This window comes from Delphinus delphis, chromosome 1 (assembly GCF_949987515.2).
Source record: "Delphinus delphis chromosome 1, mDelDel1.2, whole genome shotgun sequence".
Classification (NCBI taxonomy): Eukaryota; Metazoa; Chordata; class Mammalia; order Artiodactyla; family Delphinidae; genus Delphinus; species Delphinus delphis.
In genome coordinates this window covers 38,054,680-38,063,485 of record NC_082683.1, presented here as the reverse complement: position 1 = coordinate 38,063,485, position 8,806 = coordinate 38,054,680, and positions in this window count along the sequence as shown.

Genomic DNA, 8,806 nt, shown 5'->3' with positions numbered 1-8,806 from the left:
TTGCATTCTTTTGCATTACGCTTTTACAATAAGGTTTTTTCAAACCTTGTGTTAGTTATGTACCAATAATATTTAAGAATACTGCTTTTTTTTTAAGAGGGATGTGGAAGGAAGGGAGGGCAAGAGAGAAGAGTGCGAGGGAAGGAGGGAAGGAAGGAAGGAAGGAGGGAGCGGCGGCAGGGAGCAGACTGGCCCGGACAGGAGTAGCGGTGCCTGCGGCGGGGGGGAGGAATGGAGGGGAGCTACCATGAGGCAGGCCCAAGCACATTCCTTACCTCTGTCCCCATCACGGAAAATCTGGCGGAGGCCTGAGTAATTGAAGGCTGATTGGGTTTTAGGCCTGTTAATGCTCCTGTGAATGTTTGCACTGAGGAGAGCCAGTCTATCCGGATAAATGACTCCCCGTGGGACTCTAGGGTGGGAAGAGACGCAGAGGAGGAAGGGCCTTACAGATGATGAGCCGGAGCGAAGAGCTTGGTAGCCCACGCTGAGGGAGGGCGGGGCGTGCATGGGAAAGTGGAAGAGTCCTTGCACTTCTGTGGGGTGGGGGAAGTGGAAGGGAGAGGCTGGTTCTGGGAGGTTCTGGGCCAAGCCCTCGTGGGAGCAGGATCTGGGCAGGCAGCAGAGAGGGCACCAGGAGAGAGGCCAGGACTGGTGACCCCAGCCCAAACCCTCCAGACTGCAGGGTGGGGGTCTGGTCTCCAAAGGGAGTGAGGAGATAAGTCTGGCCACCAGGGATAGGCAATGGGGGTGCCACCAGGGCCTCGGCCCACATCCACGAGCAGGTTATTTGGCTCACAAAGGGATGGGGTCCCTTTTAGAACTATTTCCTGGGCTGGGCTGAAGTGGGCCCTTCATACCCACCGGAGCATCCTGCACCTCCAGGCCCACATCACAGCGCTCCCACCCAGATTCCCCACCACTGAGTCCAGCTCAGGAGCCGTCCAGCAAAGAGGCAGCTGGCCCGCTGGGCTGAAGGGTCTCTGAGGCTCCCCATTCTCTAACCAGTGGGCCTTGTTGGCTTCTGACTGTGGAAGCTTAGGGAGGCTCCATGACTCTGGTGTAAACGTATCGCCAGCAGGGAAGAGGCCAGAGGAAGGGTGGCACCTCTAGTTCTCCCTAAAGAGACCAGCTGATGCCAGCGGAGGCACCGTGAAGGGGAGTCAGGCCCAGGCAGCTAAGGAAGAGAGAGGGAGACCCTTAGCCTAGAAAGGTTTTGTTTGGCAGAATAGCTGCCAGGGGGAGCTCCGTGTGCCACAGGAACTGGAAATCCCAACTCGACTCCAGAGGAACCCACGGTGAGGCCCTTCCGTGGGTAATCCCCACCCTCGATAATCCCTCTTCTCCAGGGGTCAGGAATACAGGATGTGCTTTCAAAGGATCAGCTGCACATTTGTTTGCTTCTCCTCCTCCTCCTCCTCAGGCCTGACTCGGGGACTTGGGCCCCTGTAACAAGGCAGGGAAACATTTAATGAGTTTGTATTCCCGGAGAGCACGGTGACTGACAGCCGCCCCGGGGGTCACCACTCTTCTTGTCCTGGAAGAGGATGCAGCAGCTGCTGGGCTCTGTGTGTGCGTGTGCGTGCACGCCTGTGCCCCGTGTATGCACACCTGGGGCTGGGCTGGAGAGGGACTGGCCAGGAACACCCTTCCCACGAACAGAGGCCAATGGGAGGGTCTGGGAAAGGGGAAGGGTGTTGGGACTGCTGTCCCTCCTGGGGGTACCTCTAGCCACACGGCCCAACCCTCCACCCGGTCTCCTCAGGTCACCCTCCACACTCAGCCCGGGCCAGCTTGGTGGGAGGGAAGCCTGAGGCTGCCCGCAGTGGGGTTTGAAGGAATCGGGTGGGGGGGGGCATGGTCGATGTGGAAGCCTGCGTCTGCATGGGTAATGAGGCCAGGGACTGGCTTGTCAATAGCATTTAAGTACTTTTCTCCCATTTTCAAGCCAGACTGAATTATTTATTTGTTTCTGGTCAATCGCTGGTAATGTCATTAGCATTTGTCCATCAAAGGTAGGGAACAGAGGGGAGTGGTCCCCCTCAACTGACCCCCACCTCCCAAACTGACTCTCAAAGGTCAATCCGTCCAGTCCCCTAGCCCTGCTCTCAAGTTACCGGAGGACCAGAATTTCTCAGAGACCTTGCTTACATCCAGGACGATCTCTGTCCCCATGTGCCACAGCTTCCAGCCTAATGGAACAAGGACCCATAGTGGATGTCCCTCCTATTCTTCTCACACACACCCCGTCATTAACTTAGAAACCCAGTCCTCCCACGTTCAGGCATCACAGTGACTGTCTGACCCTTGGGAGAGCAAGCCAAGCCTGGCAGTGGAGGACCTGGAAAGACGGTGGTGGGGTGGAGGGTCCTCGGGCAGACAGTCTGGGTAGGGTCTGCCTTTTCTCTTGGTCCAGAGCCTGGTCTGCTTCCTCACACTCAGCTCCTAAGGAGCGTCCTTTCTTGCCCCACAGACTAGGCTTCCCAAGCAGAATTCTGCTGCTCCTCTCAGACCAGGTTCATAGGAAGTGACCTGCTTCCTCCCTCAGATTAAGCTCTCAGACCAGGTGCTTTCTCCTCAATCAGCTCCCTGGACAGAATCTGGCTCCTCTTTCAGGCCAGGATCCCAGACTGGGTCTCCAGGGCAGGACCTCTCTCCCCACTCAGTCCACAGGATGCCTACAGCATTGAAACCAAAGGGGCCAAGGATTAATCCCCAGGGAAAGGACTGCCGGTCCTCACCCGGCTGGGCTGCAGGCATCTAGGTCAGGAGCTCCGGAATCTAGGCCCTTCACTGATCAACCTAATCTTCTCTCCCTGACCTTGAGACTTAAAAAGGAAAGTGAAGGGTGAGACTTCTCACAGAGATGGGGCCTTACGGGGAGTGCTCTGGGGAGCAATGCCCCCAAAGCGATGAGGGACAGGACTGGGCAGAGGGAGAGGCTGAACTGTGATGCAGCTGCAGCGGCGGCCCCAGCCAACCCCACAGAGAACTCTGGTGCTGGGATGGCCTTTCAGAGTCGCCGCAGATGGAGGGAGAGGGGCCAGAGCTTTGTACTCCTGCATTGACCAGTCATCCTGTGGACTGTGCCCAGGGAGAGGGCATAAACTTGGGGGAGGCGGCTGAGAGCAATACCCCGGGGAGGAACTTGACCATGAGCCCTCAGCAGCCCACACTCCAGCGGCTGCAGGAATGATGCCTCGGCCCTCAAGGAGGATCTGGGCAGCCCTGCAGCACACACTATTGGCTCTCTGGGCAGCATGGATCGATGGGGCACCAGGAGTCTCAGTGGGATGGCTCAGTTCATGGACATGTGGGTAGCTATGAAAATCGGGCACCATGGCTAGCCAGGGCAGTTCGGGTGGGCACAGCAGGATGAGAAGGTTTGGGGTCACATGAAGGGCCAGGGCAGTGTTGGGGACAAGGCATTGATGGTTGGGGGACCCCAGTGGACCCAAAGTTTGGAGGACGGGCGGGGGTCTTCTGTATGCTGCTCTGGCCTGGGCCCAGTCTGGGCCTGGTGGACCAGGCAGGTCTGAGCACCCCGGGTGGATGGGAAGAAGCCCCCCTACCCTCAGAACTGCCGGCTCCTCAGTCACTAAGCAGGATTAGCCTCCTCTTCCTCAGGAGGAGGGGTTCTGCTCCTGCATCAGCCACCAGCTCTGGCCCTAATCCGCCTCGCTTTCTAATCCACCCACGACTTTCTCAGGCATTAACGTTGGGCTCTCAGCTCCCTAAGCACCACCCTGAAGATGGGAGCCAGGCTCCGGAGGGAATTAGGCCAGCCTCAGAGGACAGCTCTGCAGACAACTGGGGGGAGGCTGAGAACCCACCCCGCCTCTCCTCCTCTGCAGCCCACCCCGCGTAGACAGGGCCCAGGGTCTCACAGGGGTCTCTTCCAGCTAGAGCCAGGTGAGGAGGGGTGCAGAGAGGGGCTGAAGAGGATCCCCTAGGAGAGGTGCGGAGCCTGGAGGTGGTGTGGACAAGGATATGAGGGTAATCACGACCCGGCAGCGACAGAGGGACAGGAGAGTTCAGGACCCTCTGTGTCATGTGAGAGACTGGAAGGCCAAACGGAGGCCAGATTGCGTAGGGCCTTGAATTCCACCAGCTGAGGAATTCGGGCTTTACCTTGGGGAGACTAAGGAGTCACGTGGGGAAGTGGTAGTATTCAGAGCAACTGCTCTGGTGCCTGTGAAGGACTCGGGGAGAGGGGTAGAGACTGCGGGTGAGAAGGCTCTTGCAATGCCAGTGACAGGCAATGAGACCCAAAGAGGCCCACTGCCCAAGGTCACCCAGCACCGGCTCCCACTGCGGCGGGACAGCACAGCGCCCCGTGTGGTGGCAGGGGCGGGTGCAGCCCCAGCCCGGTTCAGGGGCTCCGCGTGCACCTTTAAAGGAATAGCTGGGGGTGCCCTGGGGAGGCGAGATGGAGTGACAGCCCATCTGCTGTTGGCAGCTGCCCAACCAGGGCTCTTAACTGTCCGTTATTCCAGTTATTCGAATCAGGTAGCAGCAGCCTGACTGCAACACAGGACAGAAGGAGTGGCTGAGTGAGCAGGACCTTCACCTGCCCCAGGACACCTCCCTCTAGGGGGTGGGAGACCCGTCAAACCCACTCCAGGCTTGTGAGAGCGACCATACACAGGCTTCTTTCCTCTGAGAGGGGCCCAGGCAGGGAGCTGGGAAGGCAGGAGAGGGTGTGAGTCCAGGGGCGCCCAGGTCCTGGAAGCCAGGAGGGGCCCATGTCTGCTCATGAGCTACTTCCTGGGAAAGCCCAGTTTCCCTCTCTCCCCTTCACACCCCCCTTCCCCACCCCATCCCAGGCTAAGTTGTCTGCAGATATTTCAATGGTTATTAGTATTCATTAAACCAGGTACTTACTAAAATTCTCCCTACCGTATCCCTTGGGCTGGGAGGCCCATTTTTTACAGATGAGAAAAATGAGGCTCAAAGGGAAGTCCCTTTTCCTAGACCCACACAGCCAGTGACAGCGCAGAAACCAGGGAAGCAGAGAGGAGAGGACGGCCATCTACAATCCAGCAAAGCAAAGCGGTGCAGTGGTTACAAGTGTAACTGTTGCCGTCTGACGGGTCGGGGTTCACATCCAAGCTCTGCCCGCTGATTTCGAGCCGGGTCCCAAGCTTCTCATTCGTAAATGAGTTAATAATGCCAACTCACAGGCCCCCTTCAGCAAATAGACACACAGTGTCCCAGTGGGAGCCTTGGTGCGGGCTGGGGAGACACAATTGCTGTTGTCGCCACCCAAGGCCACTGAGTGGGCAGGCAGAGGGCAGAGGCTGGTTCTCAGCTCTGTCTGCTTCCACAGCTCTCAGATGCACCTGCCCGAAGGTGGTGGCAGGCAGCTGGGGTCCCCAGGCTCCTTGAGGGGGGTGGGCAGTAGGGCCGGTGAGTGTCGAGCGGGTGGTGGGGTGTTGAAAGCCTGGGAGTTCATCACGGCAGGCCCTCGCATTGGGCCCTGCTAATGAGCTTCCACCGGATTATCCGCTCCCACCTCCCGCTCAGTTTACTCTGTCAAATCGAGTTTGCATTTTAAATGGAAATTTGACAAGACGGGCAATTTGTCTGCTGACGAGGTTAATGGGTGCTAGCCCTGCGGACTGAGGAGGGAGAACCCCTGCCCCGGCACAGCCTGGCCTCTGCCCGGATCAATGACCCCGGCTGCTGCTCCTCCCTCCACTGCAGCCACTCTGGGCCTCCCACTGGCCAGAGGCTGTCCCTGTGTCTGGCTCACCACCTCCAGGCAGTCTTCCCAAAAGTACCCTGCCCTGGGCCACCGGCTACTGCTCAGGCTGGGTGACATTCCTTCCGCCTGGACTCAGGGCTCCTGAGGGCTGGGCCATGTCACCTTTCTAAGACTAATGGCCTCCCCTCTCAGGCCCAGGTTCCCAGGGCAGGACCAACTTTTCCCTCACTGTTGGGCTTCCAAGGGCTGCACGGTGTCCCCTCCCTCCCGCCTCCCTTCCACTTCCCTCTCCCATATGGGACTTGAAATGGAGCCAGGAGGGCTGGCATTGCCACATCTTAAGTTTCGGTGCTGAGATATGGCTGGAATGGTTTGAAAGCCATCACCTCCGAGCTTGGGGCCCCATCTAGACTAAGCCCCAATGTTGGGGCTCACAGGGGAGCTGGGGAACCCGTCTGAGACTTCCTGATGGAGCCTGGCTTCTTCGAGCCACCCCCTCCAAGGCTGAGCAAGAACCCAGGTTTCTGGGACCCCAGCATGAGCCCAGGAGTGGCACCAGGCCAGGGTGGACTCGGGCTATGGAAGAAGACGCTTCAGCCTCCCCTCCTCCCTGGGACCCGGCGCCCTTGCCCGCCCCGGCTAATGTGCCACAATTACCTCCTAAGTGCCCAAACAAATGTGGCTGCTGGGGAAAGTGACACGGGCTCCAGGTGATGGATTCGTGCCATCGGGGAGCCGGGCAGAGCGCGCCCCGAGCGGGGGGGCAACACTAATATTGTATCAGCGTCGGCGCCGGCGCCACGAGCCGGTGATGAATATGTGTCACTTTACACGGCGCACACTCGGGGGCCTGGCTGCGCAGGCATGGAAAATAGAGTGTCTGGGATTAATGATATTGAAAATGATAGAGAGCAGATTGGAAATGGCTTCGCCCGCCCGACCCGCGGAGATGGAAACGTACCTCACAGCTATCTGCCCGGCCGGGCCCCCCTCCCCCCTCTCCACCAGCCGCAGAGGCCCACGCACGGTAAGGACCCTGCGTCTCTTTCCCACCAGCAGCTCCTTGGGATGGCACACATGCGGGTAAACCTGTGTGCAGAGACACAGGCATCAAGGAAATCTCAGCCCCTGACTGACCTTTGACCTTGGTCCCAGATGAGCCTGACCCCAGTGAACCTTGACCTTGGCCACAGACCAAGCCCTGACCCTGGTTCTACCTGAGCCCTGTCTCTGGCCCCTGATTGAGTCTGCTGGAGCCTGAGCCTCTCACAAGACCATGAGGGCTGGGGCAGTGGAGCAGGGGGAGGTGCAGGGATGAGACAGGAGAGTGTGGGTCACTCAGCATAGTGCATCCCCTGCTGGAGGGCAGCTCAGAGCCCAGTTAGTCGCTCCATGGTGTGGACTTCTGAGTCAGCAAGCAAGGGAACAGGTGTCTTGTCCATTGATGTCATTTTTAACGTTTAATTATGTTGTTTCATGACTGTGTCTGCACACATAAGTGCTTGTAGTATTTGTACATGTGTGTGTATATGTGTACACCTGTCCACGAATATACCCGTGAGGTTGTCTGGCATGTGTAGGAATGTGGGTACTGGGCCTGTCCCTGTGTGTGCCTTGGTGTGTACAGGCATCTGTGGGGATTCTGTGTATGCATGTGAGTGTGCCTTAACTTAGGCACTCTGTGCAGGGCTCTGAGTAAGCCTGTGGTAAGAGTGTGCGTGTGTGTGTGCGTGTGTGTGTGCGTGTGCCTGTGTATATATGCTTACCCACAGGTGGAGGGACTCCTGTATGTGGGCTTCAGTCAAAGAAAACTCTTTTATGAGGCCTGATCCTAATCCCAGGCTAAATTCCCAACATCAGGGCAAGATGCCTTTCCCTGTTGGAGTGAAATCTATCCCGCTGGGGTTCTAAATTTGCCAGATGGACAGCAACCCTGAGATCATCAGTCCAGCCTCAACATCCATTCCAACGTCAGTCCCAACACACCAGGGTAAGGAGGATTCACCTACATCAACATCATTCATTCATTCATTCATTCATTCAATAAGTACTTCTTGAGGATTTGTGATACGGCAGTTGCTATCTTTGAGGAACAGGACAAACATGGTTCTGACTTCGTGGAAGGTACAATCCATCAGAAGAGGTAGATACTAAACAAGCAAAGAGATAAGTCAATGAATAATGACAGAGTGTAAAAAGGGCCACAAAATAAATATTCAGAAGGCCACAATAGAGTTAACAGTGTGATCAACCCATCATTAGATGGAGTGGTCAGGATTGGCCCCTCCGTGCAGGTGACATTCGAGGTGCGGAATGAGGAGCCAGCCGGGTGGAAAGAGAACAGTGAGTGCAAAGACCCTGGGCACATTCTAGCCCCTGTCAGGAGAGAGAAGCCAGGGGAGGCACAGGAGGGGAGGATGGGGTCAGAAGAGACTAGGCCTAGGAAGCCAGGGTGAGGAGTTTAAGTTTTCTTTTCAGTGGGATGTGGAGTCATTGGAGGGGTGAACCAAGAGAGTGGTATGATCATATCTGCATTTTAAAAGAAATTGGAGGTGTTGAGAGTAAAAGCAGGAACCTTCCAGGAGGTTCTGGTATCAGCACCAGGTCCAGGAACCATGTCCTCCCGGCACCGCCAGCATCTCCCACATGCACCATCATTAATACCACCAGCTGGTGCTTCACTGAGGCCCTCCCGGCAGCATCTGAGGAACTAGGGTCCCCATACTCTCCCCGGTCCTGCCATTACACCACTGCCTGGACCCCCTCTGCTACACTCTTCATCCTATGGGGTCTCCTGGAAATGGTCTCTCCCCCAAACCACCTGAGTCTTCCTGGCCCTTCTCTCTTCCAAAGACCAGGATTGGGAAATCTAAAAGCTGCTCTGAAGATAGCAGGAGGGGAGGAGGGGGTCTCACACTGGCAGTGAGAAGCCCAGATCTAGGAGAGCCTCCAATTCTGAAGGTCGAGGCACGACTCCCACGCAGACCGCTCGGAGCTGTGGGAGCTCTGAACAGCACCACCCCCATCCGCAAGTGTCCCCACAGGGTTCTAGCAGATTTGTACCACCCAGGGAACAGCCCCCAGTCTGTCTGCCCCCTA